Below are 21,044 nucleotides of genomic sequence, written 5' to 3' on the forward strand. Positions count from 1 at the left end.
GAAATCAACTTTAAGAATGTGTTCTGATGCCACATGTGATAAAGTACAATACAAGTATAAACTCAATGCCAATTTTGCGAACAACTTTTATTTCGACACGTTTTCATCTCAAATAAATACAAAACAAAAGTTATTGTATAAGTTTGTAGCAAAACTAAGCTTCACGTAATTTCATTCACGATACGCACGATTTGCACCGCACGAATGGCCATTGCCTTCCTAAAATTCATGGATCTGCTGGTTCCAAACTGTTGAAAGAAATGGTTGGAATAGATCAATGGAATGTCAGTGTGGATAAATATAGAACAGCTTCCTTGGCTGTGGTTTGGAGAATAGCTCGAACATAAACAGTGGTGGCATTACTCATTAGGTTAGGAGACCCCAGGCAAAACACAATGGGGGCCTGTAAGTGGGACTGCTGTTATCTGGGGAATTTCAAATGATTTTGCGATCGGTATGATGTCATCTCTAAATTCCGAAAAAGCAACATTGCACTGTTGCGCCCGTGTGTTAGTCGATTCATGAATGAGGAGTTGTCTTGTATTGTAGAGTGGATTTGTTAAAGAATATCGATATGTATTGCCATTAGGCTTTATACAGATTTTATAGTGATTTGTGTTGCATTTGTATTCATTAAACGTGGTTAACCTGCTGTCTGTGCTAACGTCACCCCCTAATATGCGACTTTAGAAAAAAGAAATTATGTTGAAGGCTCCAGTCATGAATTAAATAGTCCTCATCGAGGCCAAGCCTTAAATAAAAAAACTGCATCTATCTATAATTCCAGCAATCCGTGTGTGTGTGTGTGTGTGTGTGTGTGTGTGTGTGTGTGTGTGTGTGTGTGTGTGTGTGTGTGTGTGTGTGTCTGTGACCGCTGTTTCTCGACAACCACGGTCCGATCTAATTGAAACTTGCCGGATATATTGCTGGGGACCTGAGGATGTGCCTTTTCAAGGTTTCATATTAATCAGACAAGTGCTTCCCAAGTTATGGCCATTTATTTACCAAACCAATGACAAGACACGTTGTTGCGTGGGCGTGGGCGTTATGATCGTTTTTATATTAGACGGTGCATAAATTTCGGTAACATCAGTGAGCTGGTATGCGCCGAACAAGGAAGTAAATTTTTTTTCTCTCTCTTCTCTTCTCTTTTTGTTTTTCCTTGCCACTTCTTCTTCTTCTTCTTTCGGCTGCTCCCGTTAGGGGTCGCCACAGCGGATCATTCTTATGATCCGCATAGTGATTTGGCACAGGTTTTACGCCGGATGCCCTTCCTGACGCAACCCTGGTCGCCTCTTACGACACAGGGATATGGTACACCTATTTTAACCGGGGTATACACCGGCCCAGTACACTGGTACTCATTTCGCCGACCTCGGAAGGATGACAGGCTGAGTCAACCCCCTGGTGTATTAATTCAGTGGCCCAACGGGGCTTGAACTCAGGACCTTTTGGATCCCAAGCCGCTGCCCTAACCACTGCGCCAACACCAGGCTCAAGTTTTTTTTTGTTTGTTTTTCCTTGCCACGACATTGCGAAAAGGTAAAATACTTTGGCACTAATTGAATAATTGGGTATTAAAACTAAATTGCGAATAATCATAACTGCGAATAATATGCGAACTTCCAGGCCACGTACGTCCGGGCACGCGAGAGCGAAGAAACGGCCTGTGTGGTTGTTGTTTGTTGCTCTCGGTTTGAATATTTATTTATAATTATTTTTTTTACGGGCACGTACTAGTCTATCTATAATTCCAGCAATCCCTGTGTGTGTCTGTGTGTGTGTGTGTGTGTGTGTGTGTGTGTGTGTGTGTGTGTGTGTGTGTGTGTGTGTGTGTGTGTCTGTGACCGCTGTTTCTCGACAACCACTGGTCCGATCTAATTGAAAATTGCCGGATATATTGCTGGGGCCCTGAGGATGTGCCTTTTTAAGGTTTCATATTAATCAGACAAGTGCTTCCCAAGTTATGGCCATTTATTTACCAAACCAATGACAAGACACGTTGTTGCGTGGGTGTGGCCGATGGGGAAGGGAAGCTCAGCCGCGTTCCCCATTACGGGTTACAACGTACGGGCTTCCGGATAATGATGACTTCGTGTATTCTAATAATTTCTCGATTTCTTATGCGCATTTATAGATAAACACAATGCCCCAAGTTATGATCGTTTTCATATTAGACGGTGCATAAATTTTGGTAACATCAGAGTGCTGGTATGCTCCGAACAAGGAAGTAAATTTTTTTTCTCTCTCTTCTCTTCTCTTTTTGTTTTTCCTTGCCACGACATTGTGAAAAGGTAAAATCCGTTGGCGCTAATTGAATAATTGGGTATTAAAACTAAATTGCGAATAATCGTAACTGCGAATAATATGCGAACTTCCAGGCCACGCACGTACGGGCATGCGAGAGCGAAGAAACGGCCTGCGTGGTTGTTGTTTGTTGCTCGCGGTTTGAATAATTATTTATAATTTTTTTTCTTTTTTTTTTTTACGGGCACGTACGAGTTGATAGAAAAGTAAGGAAAGAGAGAATGGTGTCAGATATTTTGAGAAAGTAAAAATATCTGCTTTTTTGAAAAGGAGAAGGTCATAAGTGTTTGGGAAGACATGAGAAGGTAAAGAGTTCAAGAGTTTGGCAATGGAAGGGAAGAAACAATCATCGTAACGGGCCACCCTTGAGTTGCCAATGGCCACACAATAATCATGTGATGTAGTGGCTTGTCGAGTGTTCCTTGGTCTTGCTAATGGTGGAGGTACACAAGCAGCAAGTTCTTGTGAGCAGAAACCAAAGTAATATCTGTAGAAGAGAGAAAGAGAGCCGACTATGCGGAGTAATTTGAGTGGGTCGAGTTTTGAGGTCACATTGGTGGAGTTGATAAGTCGAATAACTTTGGATTCAATTCTGTCCAGTAAGTATGTGGAGCTGGAACCTCCCCAGATGTGAGAGCAGTACTCCATACAAGGATGAATCAATCCTTTATATAGTTGGAGCAACTGTTCAGAGGACAAGAATCTTCGACATCTGAACAGGACTCCTAATTTCTTCGAGGCAGACTGAGCTATTTGCGTAATGTGTGGATTCCAGGATAAATTTGATGTCAGAGTGATACCTAGTAGGTTTATTTTATCACGTGGTGTAATTGTAGAGCTTTCAAAGGAGATTGGAGAGTTGAGAGGAGTTTTGGAGAGAGGGAGATGAGAAGAAATTGAGTTTATGAAACATTAAACTTAACTTGATTCCATTTGCCCCACTGGAAGATCTTGTCCAAATCCGAATTTAAGGAGGTGGCTGTGATGAAATGAGATGTAGATCGAGTGAGGGAAGATGAAACGGGTGTGAAAAACATGGAGGAATGCAATGTTGAGTCATCAGCATCCGAGTGTATTTGGTTATTTGTGGAAGAAAGAAGGTCGTTGATAAAAAAGAAGGAAGAGTGTTGGAGACAGAACAGAACCCTGAGGGACACTGCTGTTGATAGGAAAGTGGGGGAACGTTGAACCATCAACAATTACGGAGATAGAGCGGTCGGGGAGAAAGCTGGATATGAGAGAGCAGAGTGAAGGAGGAAAGAAGAAAGAGGGAAGCTTGGATATCAGAACCCGATGCCAAACTCTGTCAAAGGCTTTTGAGATATCAAGGTCCACAACAAAGGATTCCCCAAAGTCTCCCAGAGAAGAAGCCCAGACATTCAGAATGTAAGAAAGGATCTCACTGGTCGATCTTGCCTTACGAAAGCCATATTGCTGGTCATATAGAACACTGTGAGATTCAAGATGCATGAGGAAATGGGAATTGAGAAGACATTCAAAGTCTTTGTAAATAGTAGACCACAGGGCAATAGGACGTGTTGGAAGGGTTTGAACGATCACCCTTCTTTAGAATAGGCTGTAGTGAGGCATGTTTCCAGTTTGTCTGTTTCGTTTAAACAAAAACGAAACAGACAAACAAGCACGGGTGCAAGTTCTGAAGCATACTCCTGCAAGGCATGAGGAGAAATGCCATCTTGTCCGTACGCCTTGCTTGTGTTTACAGCGCTCTTTTCCTGTTTTCCTCGTCAGAAATGACGTATGAATGCTAAATAGGCCTTCTGCTTCGGTTTGGCTCGTAGGGAACTTTTAACTCCTTTTGGGGAGCAGCTTATTCCCATGTTAACTCCGCTGTTAATACGGACCAAGCCAACGAGATTGGCAATGCCATAAAAAAGAAAATGATTGGGGAAGATGCATTTGAGTTCTTCTTCACAAAGAAGTACCAAGCAGTCATGTTGAAATACAAGACCACATTGCGCCTCGATGACGAACCAATTGGTGTTAGATCCACAGCTTTTATTCCAGAGACTCATCACCATTCTCTCAGTGAGGGAGCCTTGTGAGTGGAGGAGGCCAATGGGCCGACCACGTGCCTCGTGGTTGCAGCAGGTTGATCAACATCTCAAGGAGATGGGGACGGGCCAGGCATCTGCCTGGGGGATGGCCAGACGGAGACCCCTGGAGTACCGGTGGAAAGTGGATGCATCGACGCGCTGCTCCGGCGCATGCTCCCATTCCTGACCTGACCTGACTCATCACCGTTGCCTGCCATGATCTGGAGAATCCCAGTGACATTTTAAATTACAAATTATTCAGTCGCCCTACAGCACTTTTCGATAAAGAGAGACTTCTGAGAGAGGCTAACAAGCCACAACTAGTTGACGCCCTTCGATCAGTCCTCATAGATCCAATGCTATCACTATTAAACAACTCAGAGTATCAAACATTCAATGGTGGATCATTTCTCCATCGGATGCCATGGAAGACAGATTTGACTTTCAAAGATATTTGTCACATCTCGGTAAACTATCAGAAACGGTTCATCAATGCAGTCATGGTATTCGATGGATACGTTGCCGAAGGCAATACCAAGGACGCAGAACGTCTGAGGAGATACGAAGAAGCAGTTGGTCCAAAGGTGGCATTTATTTCAGGGATGCCGCTGAAAATTTTAAAAAGACCAGTTCCTAGCAAATATGGACAACAAGCAAAATTTAATCGATGCACTCAGTTATTCCGTACAAGCTGATGGCGATGCTGATCTTTTGATAGCATAGACAGCAGTACATTGTGCATCGCAAGATTTAACGTATGTGATTGGCGAGGACACTGATACATTAGTGCTTCTGTGTCACCTCGCACGTGACAATTCAAAAGAACTTGTCTTCAAGTCCTAAAAAAAAGGAACACAAAATACCGTAGCTGGAACATTGATGTCCTGCGACAAAGTTTGTGTTTGGAAGTATGCCATCTACTTCCATTTGTGCATGCCGTGTGTGGATGCGACACAACTTCACACTTGTTTGGTCCAGGAAAAGGTGCAGCATTAAAGAAGATTCAGACAGAATTTATTTTCCGAGAGCAAGCACGCATTTTCTGTGATGGAGCATCGGCGACACGAGTTGAAGAGGGTGGTGAGACGGCCATCGTGTCGCTCCATGGTGGGCGATTGGACGAGACGTTGGACTCATTGCACTGCAGAAAATTTGCGAAAAGGTGGCAAACTGCAATACCAGTCCAGGTTCAAAGACTCCCTCCCACATCAGATGCTGCTTGCTGTCATTCTGTCTTCGGGTCCAGATGTGGTTGGGAAGAGGTGAAAGTTTGGATGCTGAGGACTTGGGATGGATATTCACGAATGGTTCATTCGAAACTCTTATGAGGGAGTTGACACCCGCACCTGATGCTCCCTTGAAGGTGATCTGATGTAAATGCAAAGGAGGGTGCGATACCAAACGATATAGTTGCAGGAAGCATGGACTAGACTGTTCAAGTGCATTCAGCGAGTTTAAAGGGGTCAGCTGCACGGACTTGCCATGGATTGCGAGAAATGAAGAAAATTAGGTTAATGTGATGATTCCACTGTAATTGCTGCAAGATATGAGTATACAACCTACTTTCCGACAGATCTGGCCATTTCATTAGCTCGAGGCCAAGTTTAGCAGCCATGTTGGATCATGACGTCACGGCGACGTCACTGGCAATTCATGACATGGTTTTTTGGACTGATTGGGACCACTTTCCTATCTGTTCATGGTAAATTTGTACGGTCTAAACTCTAAAGTCAGCCGTTTAGGAGATAAGATGGCCAGAAGTTTGCTTTAACTGCCATATTGAATTTATGCTAAATGGATTAATTTCCCCTGACCCAATTTTGAGTTTACTGTTACTCACAATATGTGAACTGGAACCTGTGCAAAAAAGAGCGCATTTCTGTTGCAATTTGTTCTAGGTCATTCTATATGTTTACAGCGCTCATCCAGCCTATCAGTGGGATACAAAATGTAAACTGTTCAGCCTGGCGGAGGTATGCGCTCTCCCGAGGGCCGTTCGAGTTGCATGTGGAAGTGTCATCCTGAGTCTGTGATGTTGAGTTTTTCCCTACATGATTTAAAGTTGACTGCTACCACTACCTCTTCATCCACAACTAACATCATAATATTAAATTCCAACATAAAGAGTGCAGTTATTTTGTTTGGTGCAGAGTGCTGGAAGGAAACCAAAAGATGGAGAACAAGGTTATAGGATTTCAGCAGAGATGTTTGGGAGGAGGGGGGGGGGGTGCAGGATTTTAAAAGGTTTTCTAGCCACAAAGCATCTCAAATGAAGAAGCAAGAAGGACACTACAAAAAAATCAGAACTAAAAGATTTCAATGGGATGGAGATGAAAGAAACGGATGAGTACATATATGGATAGGAAGAAACGCTGAGATTTTGTTGTGGGTAATGAAAGACGACGAGGATAAGTAAGTGAGTGATTGGACCTGTGATGGGGAGACTGGGTGCTTTGCAGTAACCAGGCAACATGTGTGTGTGGAAACTTAAGGAATGTCACATCTGCACTTCAAAGTGTGCAGATGTCGTATTCCTTAAATTGTGCTCAAGAGGGATGCTTGAGCACACTTTCAGTTCTGGCATTAGCACGAGGGAATTACACTTTTCACCATAATATGGTTTGGGGAAGTCCTTCGGAATGCTTGTGTTGTAGCAGAACAGGAAATAAGTTGGTTACATCCAGGGAACATTTATTTTGTGAAAGAGGGAGAGAAACCAGAGAAAGTAAACATCATGAAATTAAACAAGTGGATCTGAGACCTGGAAGGTGGAAGGAAGGTATAAGCTTTCCTTAATGCAGTGTTCAACTCAACCATAATAATCTTTTCCCATCAGATATAGATGCAAGCAGTCTGCTTCCTGACCTGCTGATAACATCAAATTACCGGAAGAAGACCACATTATGCGGTTGAGGTGGCTGGACCTTAAGAGGAAGGGATTTATGCGACGCATGAACGAAAGCAACTGTGTTGTGAGGCTTGATGTGCAGAATGTGAACAACAGGTTTGGTCCTTGGAAGTGTATGCAGTGGCAGTGGGATGCGTAGCTTGCGTTTCACACTCGATTGTTACATCGCTGACGGATGGTGGCCTTTCTCTGTAGGGATGTGAAAAGGACGAGAAGAGCTGAGAAATATCAGTGTGTCGACATGGACTTTGCAGGGAAACAGGATATTTGTTAAATCGATAACTTTGTCCATCAGTCTGTCGTCAAGTTTCGTTGGAGTATTATATTTTGTTTTAATGTTTATTTCATTGAATTTTATGTAAATAGTTTTATAATTATTATTAGTAGTATTGTGGTAGCCATAATTTTATAAATATGGGATTAGTGATATCAATATGTCATATTTAATTCACATGTATTTTAATTTTCTTTCACAATAATTACAGCAGGACTTCTCTGAAGCCCAGTCATGTGACTTCTAAAAGTTGAAGAAAAATAAACCATACACAGACTCTTGTCCCTAAAGCAAAAAAAAGCCAAACAATTTATATATGTGAGCTCCATTGTAATGAGATGTTCAACAACAAGGATAATGAACAAACAGTCACAATGGGGTAGAATGAAACTAGTGGGACGATAAACATATACACAATACGACAGCACAATGAGAGGAAATGCAGAAGGATGGTGGAAACATGTTCGCAGCTCTTGTAGTAAAGGTCAGTTGTGGAAATATGAGTGATCAGGAGGTGGTGGTAGCACTAAACTTTAAATCCTGTCGGGAAGGACTCAATATCACAGACTCAGGATGACAGTCCCACATGCAACTAGAACGACACTCGGCAGAGAGCATACCTCCGCTAGGCTGAACAGTTTACGCGTTGTTTCCCATTGATAAGCCGGATCTGAATCTGGACCTGAACCAAAATCTAATCAGCTTGTTCTTGTCACCGAACCAACTCATCCACCAAGTTTCGTGTGAATCTGTGCATACGTTTTTGAGATATCGTGCTATATTGTTACGAATTTGGAAGCCTTTTGCACACAGACAGTCAGCAGTCCCATAGTTCAGTTAACTCGTTAAGTATATGTGGATAGTTAGAATCCCCCCCCTATGTCTAATGGGTTAATTTCATGTGTGTGCTGCGGGTTTCTTTTATAGTCAGATTTTTTACATCTTTAAATCTGCTAACGCCAACAAAACCCTCACTTCACTCCTCCTCCCACTCTGCGGGCGAGCAAGCGCTTCACCCGCCCAACCTTCACTTCACACCATGGCGCTATAACACACATGTTTCTGACTACGGATGTGGGTGGAGCCCCCTCGCCTTGGAACTCTGACTCTGCCCCATCAAAAAAGAATGTCTCCCCTGTCGACATTGGGGAAGGCAAAAGAGCCTTTCTCAAGGGAGGAGCACCGAGACGCCGACACGCCCCTCCTCCAATCACTGCTGGCCACCACGACACCCGAAACTCCTCGTCCAATCCGGAGGAGAGTTACCAGAGAAACGGATCCCTCCACCCTGCACGGGGGGCGGGGGGGGGGGAGGAGAAGATAAAAAGAATCACAAGGCACTCAAAGACGAGTGGGGGTCCTTTTTCGGTTGTTCCTTGGTCATCTTGGTTCCAGTCTTCGTTCCCTGGTCGTCGTCATCGTTCGTTGGTCGCTGGTCGTCCATAGGATCCTGGTTGCTCCCTGGATTCTGGTTGTGAGTTTGAGTCCCACCGTGGTGGTTCGTGTGCGCTCGTTGGATTGTGGTTCGTGTGGAGCACTCGAGATGGGGACCCCGATCCCTTTAACGGACTCTGAGCTCACAAGTGCGGGTCGGCCAGACCACATGAGGCGGCCAGGTACCTGACCAAACATCTAACCCCCAGCTTGCCTATCCTCTGTGGCTGGAGGGTCCAAATAAAGGCCAGTTGGCTCCATTTCTTTTTGGGTGTGTGTGTCTGTCTGTGGACAGTCTTATAAGTAGAATTGCATAAGTGCCTTGCTTATTGTACATTGCAATTTAGTCGGATTAAGTCTGCTCTGTGTCTCCCTCCCTGATTATTGTGAATAAACCCTCTTGTTAAATGCACCAGCTCGTTTTCTGTGTTTTCTCTCATTGGCCTAGCATGGTTCAGGTTTGAGTTATAGTGCGGCTGATTGTGCCATAGATTGTTATTTGGACCGGTGCGGCTTTGGTAATTCCCGCTCGGTTACGCTGGATCCGAGTCGGTAACAGTGACTCGGTTCGGACAAAGCCGGCCGAGGGTGTGGCTTCCCCGGTAGCAAGACCACTTGGCTAATTAGGTAAATTGGAATCAGACAAAAAGACCCTAACTGCGCGGTCGAAATATTGGCATCCACGGTCCATTAAGCAACCCGTCGACTTTGGAGTTATCCGGAGTGACGACCTTAAATTCTGGGTGTTCGGCGGGAAACAGCCCAACTGCTCCATCTAGCAGTCGTTCCTTGCCCCGAACCCGGCACCACAACAATATATCGTGTTTGGCCCCATCTCTCAATGTAATGGTGAAGAATCACTTTTTAAATTATAGTATCTGGATCCGGATCCGGATCCGGATTGTCACGAAAATCTAATCAATTCGACTTTGTCACACAACCAGTCTGTTTTGTCTGCATCTGTTCACACTTCTTTGAGATATTCTGCTCACAGACAGACACACAAACAATGGTTAACACATAAACTCCATCCACCTTCGGTGGGATAGGTAATCACCCCCTTTGTATTTTCACATCATTAATCACACTCGACAATGGCTGTTCAACGTGTGTCACCATGGAGACTATGTGTGGGATTTTACAAACATGACAGGCCTACGTGTGCTACCTCGCACAACCGGGAGATTGATGGTCCTCGCGAGAGAGCTGCTATAGAAGGTGAGGTGATCACACCTTGCAGAGAAAAAGAGATATAGCCAGGATGCCTAGACAGCAACTTAAGGCCCTGTCACACCTTGACGATTTAGCCAGCGTATGGCAACGTATCAAAATTGTTCTAAAACGCTGGCGTATGCTGAACTATTGATGTTTTTTTCAGTTTTGGACATATATTAACGAGTTGGACGTATGCATAACGTATTCGGAACGTACACAGAACGTTTCGATAACCTATACATAACTTATACCAACGAATGCTTAGCGTGTTGTCGGCGTTCACAACTTATGCCCAACGATAGTCTAACTTATGCATAGCGCGCGGCAGCGTATCGCCGACGATCACGTGGCGTAGCCTATTAATAGGCTGCCACTCGACGATTCACTAGACATCGAAGTGTCAACATCACCGTCATGCCGCAGAAAACTTCGAAGAACTCCTCGTTACGGAGTTCCACCATGAGCTGGTCATACATGCCAAAATGCCGTCGCCTCCCTATCCATGGTCTCACCCAGTTCCTTCTCCTCCGTTCACCTCTTCTTCTCCTGGCTCTATTGGCACACAACTGGTACAGCGTCAAATCGATGAGGTCATGTTGATGTTGGAGGACAGCTATTAGGTATTGTCATCTCAGCCTTGCCGGATCCTCCATCTCTCGGATGACATGGACATCTACTCATCATGAAGTCTGAAACACTGATGGGTTCATCCTGTGAAGCCCATTTTTATATACCAATTCCCCTAAATGCTGCCAATATGCCATTATACGGTAGCTGTAAGTTAGAAACACGTTCAGAAAGTTCTGTGGTCGTCCGGAAGACGTCAAATACGTCTACATACGTCAATATGCATTGGAGATACGTTACACATAGGTTCAAAGCACGTTACTCATAGGTTAGAAATAAGTTTCGGGTATGCTAGACATTACCTTGACGTGTTTCGACTTATGAGTAACTTACAAGTAACGCGTGTCAACGATCGCATAACGTGCCTACAACTTATGGCCAGCGTATGCGGAACGTGCGAGTCATACGCTGGCATACGTCGAAAAATTATGAGCATGCTTAAAACTTGTCGACGAGCTCGGCGTACTACGACGTATGCCAGCGTGCTTCAGCGTGCTCTGAACGTATACAAAACTTACCCATAACGTATTCGACGTGTGCCAGCGTATTCGCCAAATTTTTCATACGTCGGCATACGCTGGCTAAAACGTCAAAGTGTGACAGGGCCTTTAGAACTCTCACCTCTTCTCTCCTCACCACAATGACACACATAGGCAGTACCTTCCTCTTAGAGTCAGGACCATCAAATCTCTCCTCTTCTCTTCTCTCAGAATCACAGCCCTGGACCCACACAGCTATCAGCCAGAGACCTCCCAGAGAGAGAGAGAGAGAGAGAGAGAGAGAGAGAGAGAGAGAGAGAGAGAGAGAGAGAGAGAGAGAGAGAGGAGAGAGGAGAGAGAGGACAGCCAAGGGCAAGAACAGATCAGACGAGATGCCTGAGAGCACCAATGGCATTGCTCCCTTGGTGTTACATGAAAAAACTACAACTACGTTGTCGATGGCACACCATCGCATATTCCCGCGCGCACTGCTTTGTCCCATTAATGCTTGGTGAAATTTTATCTTGCAAAATGGATTGACTATTCTTTTCTATTCGATGTGCTTTATGACCAAAGACTTACTATGCTTACTAAATCAGAAGTCATTGCAAGCATGTCAACATTTCATGAAACATTAATTTAACACTGTCCAGCAATATAGAACGGTGTATCAATTTAATCATATGAATGAACTGTGTATAATATTAATTATAATTATTCACAATCAATTACATAAATACAGTAAAACCTGTGACTGTTTGTCACTCATGAGGGCCACATAAGTAAGTTCTTGATAAAAGAATTTACCATGTACAATGGTAAATACACTTAAAAATAAAAATCAGCCCCCATGACCCCAACCCCTCTGGCCCGGCCCCTCGGGGTCATATCAAAAATCCGACAGTGTTGTGCACTTCCACATACATATATCTACTATGCCCCAAAGTTTCAAGTTCCTATGTCAAACGGTGTAGGAGGAGTTACAGGGTAAGACAGACGGACGTACGGATGTACGGCGGAGACAATCACAATATTCCCGTTTTTCGAACACTATATATATATATATATATATATATATATATATATATATATATATATATATATATATATATATATATATATATATATATATCTATCTCTATCTATCTATCTCTATCTATCTATCTATCTATCTATCTATCTATCTATCTCTGTCTATCTCTATCTATCTCTATCTATCTCTATCTATCTATATCTATCTATCTATATCTATCTATCTATATCTATCTATCTATATCTATCTATCTATATCTATCTCTATCTCTATATCTATATCTATCTCTATATCTATCTCTATATCTCTCTCTCACACACACACACACACACACACACACACACACACACACACACACACACACACACACACACACACACACACACACACACACACACACACACACACACACACACACACACACACACACACACACACACACACACACACACACACACACACACACACACACACACACACACACACACACACACACACACACACACACACACACACACTTTCATCTTCTGTCTGGCCTGGGTTAAGTAGGTGTTAAGCCAACCAAGGTACTGTTCCCGTCCGTTTGAGCACGCTGTCCAGTTATCTCTGTCGTTTAGATTGCGTTTCCCTTCCAATGTCCCCATCCCAGTATTTATTTATTTATTTATTAAACCTGTCGGCTTTTAAACAAGCTGCTGTGGATCTTGAGCCACGGTTGCCTGAACTGTAACCGAGCATTGCGGAGGTGATCTGTATCCTCATTAGTTGAATCCCCACGATTGTTAATGTGATGAGAAACCAACAGACTCGTGGAATTTCACACCCTAGCTGCACTAAAACACAAGCTGACATTTATGGTTGACTTGCCATCTTAAACCCAATTTACCCAGTGTGGACGAACAGATTGAACAAGTCAGAGTGAGAATAAAACCAAATAGAAATGCATTTATTCACAGGAAAGCAAAAAGGGAAGGGCTGAGCTCAAATAACATAAAATAAATAAATCCCAAGGACAACACGCTGAATCTCATTCTCTTCCCTGGACTTTTGTCTACCGAGCCCTCAATCTTATCACTCATCAAGTGCAATGGGGGAGATTCGAGAAGATGATGGGGGCAGAGTGGATGGGTAAGCCTTTGTCCAAGCGACATTGGCTAGTTTTAGGTCTGACATGCACGTTCGTGGTTCTCCACACATGACGGGCTTGAGGTGGGTTGCTCAGGCATGGTTGCAGAATGCCTCGGGATCCAAACAATGTCACTCCATTTAGGATTCAGGGCACAGTGGTATGCCCCGCAGCTGACAGGGGCACACCCAGGCTGAATAGGTTGTTTGTTTGTTTTTTAAAGAAGAAAAAAAAAGGACTTTCCAGAATGTCCTGCAGTGTCTGGTGGAGAATCGGGTGCAGAATTTCTGTTGACTGCTTCTGGCAGTGTGATCAAAATGATGGCGCACAACGTCACTCCTCTCCCACGCATTGGCTGACAAGGTCTGGGATGTGGCAAGTTTCGAATCACATTGGCTGCTGGTTTCAATCAGCATGTGAACGCGTCTCAGCATTCCCATCCATGTTCTCATAAACTGTCGTTGCCTTTTAAAGTTTATTGATCATGGCGAGAACAACCGATGAGTGACCATCCAAACAGGGTTTGACTTGAGGCTTCCCATATGGTATAGGGGAGGCTTAATAATCTATAAACTAGAAAGCATTTCAAAATGTAGAGCCCATCTGCATCCGCTTTGTACTCAAACTAAACTTAACGAAGATTGTTAAAAATATTGTACATTTTATATTCATTATCTCCATCACCGAAGGTGGGCGGGTGTTATGTTTTCACCCCTGTCTATTTGTCTTTGAACAGGATATCTCAAAACATTGTGGACGGATTCGGATGAAACTTGGAGGACAGGTTGGGTATGTGACAAGGAAGAATTGATTCGATTTTGATGAAACTTGGAGGACAGGTTGGGTATGTGACGAGGAAGAATTGATTCGATTTTGACGAAGATCCAAATCCGGATCCAGATAGGAGAATTTTTTTATTTATAAGCGATTCTTCACCATTGAAAGATGGGACAAATAACGATATATAGCATGATATTTCTGAAAGTTGTGGACGAGTTATGAAAAAAAACTAGGTGGATGAGTTTGGTAGGTTACAAGAACAAGCCGATTCAATTTTGATTCAGGTCCGGATCCAGATCCAGCCTATCAGTGGATAAACCAGAGTTGGTGTCAAAGCCACCCAATGCTCGCCTGTTTATACATTTATCGTTTTTAAAAGACTAGTCTAATAATATTTTTTATAAAGCATTGCAGTGAAGTCTGATCCAAATAATTTTAAAGCAATATATGTATTTGTATATTGTAATCAGTAAAAAATAGTGTGGTAGATAAAAACAGAAAGGAAAAAAAATGAAAACATGAACATGACAAAATCGTTTCACATCAAGGTGTTCAACTCATCATGATAACATTGAAATAAATATTGACTCATGCTTACCATTTAAAGATAAATCATCATCATCATCATTAAAATGTTCCATATATATATATATATATATATACACAATACATCATCAGCATCAGTTCCAGTTATTGAATACACCCCCCTCTTTTTCATCATCAAAAGTTCCACAGTTTATGCATCATCATCCCAGTTATAAAATGCATCACAACTTAATTACTATGACATTGTGACACGGCAGTTCACACAATAGTTTTATGAGCAAGTACATTTAACTCTCGTGCTAAGCAGGCAACACATCAGTTTAATGAGGTAAACCACAGCTGAGCAAGAAAAAGTTCAATCCACACTCCAAGTGTCTTCCCTGATCGCCGCGGCTGTTTGTGTGTTTCCCTGCTTTCTTCAGTGATGAGTTTGCGACCTCAGAATATATTTAGAGAGATATTGATTTGATAAGAGTATGGTATGAAGAAACAAGAGGTCTACACGGGGAATTCAAAACTCACAGAGGGGCGAACTTTCTCGATGCAAAAAGTCAACAAAGGCTTTCAGAGGGAGGAAATGCCAATGGCATGGATGGTCGGGGTCTTTCTACTGTTCAGATTAGACTCAAAGCAAGATCGATCACTTTTTGTGGCTAATTTTCGGACGGTTTTGCGCTTGGTTTTTTTTGTGCAACATTTGCGGCTTATAAACCAGTGCGGCTTGTGTGTGTTTAAATTCCGGATTTTTTTTTTAATTTAGGGGAAGCGGCTTATATAACGGTACGCTCAATGGTCTGAATTTTATGGTACTTGCCTTGCCATGAGAAATGCATATAAAAGAAAAAGTAATATGTAGTGTTGGGAGTTAGAGTGCGGACAGGAACGGATGGAAATCAGCATCCTGGTTGCCATGGCAACCACTTTAGATGACGAACGTATGTCGCAACACACCGTCTCCACAGTCTGTACCTACGTACCAAATATGAAACGTGAAAGTTTAAAACTTTGGGAGTTTGAGTGCGGACAGGAACGGACGGACGGACAGACACAAACAGGCAGACGGACGGACGAACGGCACATAATACACCCCGACATATGTATATACATATACATATACCTATACATATACGTATATACACATATATGAATATATATATATATATATATACATATATACAAATATATATATATACAAATATATATATATACATATATATATATATATATATATATATATATATATATAAATATATATATACAAATATATATACAAATATATATATATATATATATATATATATATACATATATATATATATATATATATATATATATATATATATATATATATATATATATATATATATATATATATATATATATATATATATATATATATATATATATATATATATATATATATATATATATATATATACATATATATATACATATATATATACATATATATATATATATATATATATATATATATATATATATATATATATATATATATATATATATATATATATATATATATATATATATATATATATATATATATATATATATATATATATATATATATATATATATATATATATATATATATATATATATATATATATATATATATATATATATATATATATATATATATATATATATATATATATATATATATATATATATATATATATATATATATATATATATATATATATATATATATATATATATATATATATATATATATATATATATATATATATATATATATATATATATATATATACATACATATATCCGGCACATAAAAAAATAGTGTGGTGGATAAAAACATTAGAAAGGAAAAAATAACTTGCACCAAAAACTTTAACATTTTCACGCTCACGCTCATGCTCACGCCGGGGGTATCGCTATAGCTCTCTGTTCTTCGAACAAGCGAACTAAAAATGTAAACTGTTTCGCCTGGCAGAGGTATGTGTTCTACCTTGTGCCGTTCTAATTTGTGTTCTCCGTATTACCATAATAAATCTTTGTTGAAGATTTGATGATAAAAGCTCAAATGGTAAAAATGTTATGGTATCTGGGACAGCTAAATATCCCCTGGGCCATTTTCATGACTACATACTGTCAGTTTAGAATAGGCCAAAAATAGTTGGATTTTTCAACACTTTTTTGTTTTAACCTTTTTATACCATCTAATGGAGGAATAATATAATGCAAAAATCTTTGAGTATGTTAGAGTATGTATGTTTGATGAAAGAACAATCAAACATTTGATGAAACTGTTCAAACCCAATCTACAGGTCGTGAACCAAAAATGGAAACACCGATTTAAAGTCACTTAATAGGGCATTGGGCCACCACGTGCAGCCAGTGCGGCCTGTATGCACTGTTGCATAGAGTCCACCAGTGTCTAGAAATCTGCAGGAGGGATGCAGCACCATTCTTCCACGAAAAGGTAATCACATCACACCTGTATGATGGAGGTGGGAAATGCTGTCTCAGGCATCATTCCAGAACATCCCATCAATGCTCTATTGGGTTCAGATCTGGTGACTGAGAAGGCCATGACAAATGGATAACATCAGTGTCATGCCCATCAGATCATTGGGTGACCACATGTGCTCTGTGGATGGGGGTATTGTCATTCTGGAAGACACCCATCCCGGCAGGAAAGAAATGTTGCAACATGGGGTGAAGATGATCACCCAGTACCATCAAGCAGCGATTGGCATTGACCTTGCCATCTAAGGGAATGACTGCATTCAAACCATGCCAGGGAAATGTGCCCCAAAACATTACAGAACCACCAGAACCCTTCACTGTTGGAACCAAGCACACAGAGTTGTAGAGCTCTTTAGGTTGGCACCACACGTGCACTCATCCTTTTGTCGAGAACATGGTGAAGGATGATTTATCTGACCATATCACATTTTTCCACTGCAAATTATTCCATTGCCTGTGCTCTTTGCACCACTGGACTCACAAACGTGCATTGCCAGGTGTGATGAATGGTTTGTGCACTGCAAACCGATTACGGTATTCCGCTCTGTGGAGTTCTCGGCAGACTGTTTTTTCATGAAACTGGCTGCTTGCTTCCCAGATTGAAATGTACAGTCAATTGATCTGCAGTTGCTCGTCTGATTTGTCTTGCACTTCTAATTAATGCACAGATATCACGATCCTGGAGTTTGCACTTCCGCCCACTGTTTCCCTTTGCTGAAGATGTATTTTCCTCGGAGTTCCATGCCGTCATCACCTTAGACACCGTCATCACCTTAGACACCATTGCTCTTGAAACATAAGCAAGTTGAGCTGTCTTTGTCACTGAAACACCTGCCAAACGTGCCCCAATAATCACCTCTCTATCAAAGTCACTGAGGTCTCATCTTGCAGCCATGCTAGCCGTAATTATAGGCAACCAGGCCTGTGCAGCATTTTTATACACGACCCTAAACATACTGGTATGTTATTTGCTTAATTAACACATGGGCCACTCCTGTGTGGAAGCCGTTGCTTTCAATGGCCTTGATGCCCCTCATTTACCCAGGTACGTGTTTCCATTTTTTTTGTCCACTACCTGTACTTTATGTGATGTAGCTGACACATTCTTTGCAATACAGTACTTGCATAATTTTTTTTAAAAAAGAAGTAAACCAGTGTTTTATTTATCACGTTAATTGCATATATGGAAGTTCTTAAATGTTTCAGATCAAACATGGAATTAAATAATTTAGATGTTTGTATTTCAAAACATAAATTACCCAAATTATCAAGAAAGTGAAGAATGACCGTTGTCTTTATTTGATGCCCATACAGAGCCGTATTGAGTAAAAAATGGTAAAAGAAAGGGCAAAATAAAGGGCCACGAGCAATGGTTGTGACATTTATTCTGCCACATTCCTGAGCTTTTCAGGTTTTGACAAGAACCACAAGAGAAAGGGGGAAAAAATGTAAATAACTGGAAAGCTGGATGACAATGAATTATCGAGAAATAAGTAAAACATTACAATAAGCAGTGGAAAGCATCAAAGAAAAAAATGAAAAGTTCCACTGTGAAGAAAACTTTTTTTTGTTACCTATGATTATTATTAACACATTGACTACTATCTCTTATTTTGTACACCACTCCCATTTACCAAGCCAAGTATACATGTGCATAAACAGTCCTTTATTTTGAAATTTTATCCTTCTATGAGCAAGTCTTAGTTCATTATCCATTGGTGGGGAAACCCCACATAACGAGAAAACTCGTAGCTGGTAGTGGGACAAGATGTTAAATTCCATATGTCAGGTACAAGTTATCTTGTAGGACTATTTATACCTCCGCTACAAAAGGTGGATGGAGGGTTTATTTTCACTTGTCCTTTTTACCTTCGCATTCTGCGAAAGGTTATGTTTTGGTCGCTGTGTATTTATTTATTTGTGAATATGTGTGTTTGTTTGTTATTCACATAACTCAGACAGTATTAAACCGAAATGCATGAAATTTGGTGGGATGATTCGTGAGTATCCAAGGACGATTTGATTAGATTTTGGGAGCGATTGGGTCAAAGCTCAAGGTCAAGGTCATGAAAAGGTAAAAAACACTCTTTTGAGCATAACTTCCTTCATAATACAGCTATCGACATGCAACCACCGCCATATTGTTCCATGACAAGATACCTTTCGGATATGTAGTGTCGGATTTGACGTAACGTCATCAGAAGTGTGCCTAAATGACGTCACAAGATGATGTAAATTTTCAATTTTCGATCTCATCAGTTTTGATCATACTGTTTTGTAGGGCTTACCTTAAGGACGTCACACACCAAATTTGACTTCGATCGGACTGACCATTATGACGTCATTGACGTTTGAACATGACGTTTTTCAATTGTGGCTAAAATGTCCTGATATTTTAAATTCAAATATCTATATAATTTATAAAGCAAAGTCTCCCAAATCCAGGCATTAGGATCAGTACCAAAATATCTGTTTATTGATGTACAGGTTTTGCCAATTAACTCTGTAGTCAAGGTCAAGGTTACACTCAAGGTCAAAATATACTTGTAGGCATAGCTTCAGATCTAGTAGAGCGATTGACATGAAACCAATGTTAAAACGTTCAGTGAGCTACGGGCCTTCAGAATGGTAGTCCCCGATTGGACGTGACGTCCCCGGAAGTGCGTCAAAATGACGTCAAAAGATGACGTCATTTTTCAACTTTTTAATTTTTCAGTGTTTATCATTCCATTTTGTTGGACTGCCTTCAAGGAGGTTACACACCAAATTTGACGTCAATCGGACTGATGGTTGTGACGTCATGGACGTTTTAAAATGACGTTTTTCAAATGTGCCTGGAAAAAAGTTGCGGCGGCGAAGGTATGCGCTCTACCGAGTGCCCGTTCTAGTTACCTTCGCATTCTGCGAAAGGTTATGTTTTGGTCGGCGTGTATTTATTTATTTATTTATTTGTAATCTTGTGATTCGTATAACTCAAAAAGTATTAAACCGAATTGCATGAAATTTGGTGGGATGATTGGTTATTAGCCAGGAAGCATTCGATTAGATTTTGGGATCGTTCGGGTCAAATATCAAGGTCAAGGTCACGAAAAGGTCAAAATCGTCTTTTTACGATAACACGGTCAATTTTTATTCAATTTGCATGTAACTAACGCCAAAATGTTCAGAATTCAACGCCTCATGTTGTGATATGCAATATGACACAATGACGCCCATACTCTTGTTACCGGTTAGGGGTCAAAGGTCAGGGGGGTCACGACCTTGAAAAATATGCAGTTTTTGTCATAACGCGGTCAATTCTTGTCCGCTTTACATGAACCCAGCACCAAAATGTTCAGAATTTAATGCCAAATCTTGTGACACAATGACGTCATAACACATGTCACCGGTTGGGGTAAAATGTCGGGGGGGGGGTCACGCCCTTGAAAAATATGCGGTTTTCGGCATAACTCAGTCAATTCTTATTCGATTTGCATGAAACCAGCATCAAATGAGATTACCTTCTCTTGTTGAAACGTTGTATTCACCGAGCTTGCGAGTGAAGACTCGCCAAAACGACGTGATTTGATTGTTGTTTAGTCCGTAGCCCCCGAAAGTTGGGGGGGGTCATGACATTATAGATATGTGGTTTGTGTCATAAGACCATCCATATGAAACCAGTTCCCCACACTCATACCAAGAACAAAAAAAGTAGTGGCGGCGAAGGTATGCGCTCTATGAGTGCCCGTTCTAGTTTCTGGTTGT

General features: G+C 41.2%; 1 protein-coding gene across 4 annotated transcripts in view; it reads right to left on the reverse strand.

The window, feature by feature from the left end:
* LOC147013912 (S-geranylgeranyl-glutathione receptor P2RY8-like) overlaps positions 1–21,044 on the reverse strand; it is a 101,783-nt gene that overhangs the window by 13,973 nt on the left and 66,766 nt on the right. The gene's annotated exons all lie outside the window — the stretch shown is intronic.

This window comes from Eptatretus burgeri, chromosome 13 (genome assembly GCF_056783735.1).
Source record: "Eptatretus burgeri isolate ZD-2024b chromosome 13, Ebu_testis_v1, whole genome shotgun sequence".
Classification (NCBI taxonomy): Eukaryota; Metazoa; Chordata; class Myxini; order Myxiniformes; family Myxinidae; genus Eptatretus; species Eptatretus burgeri.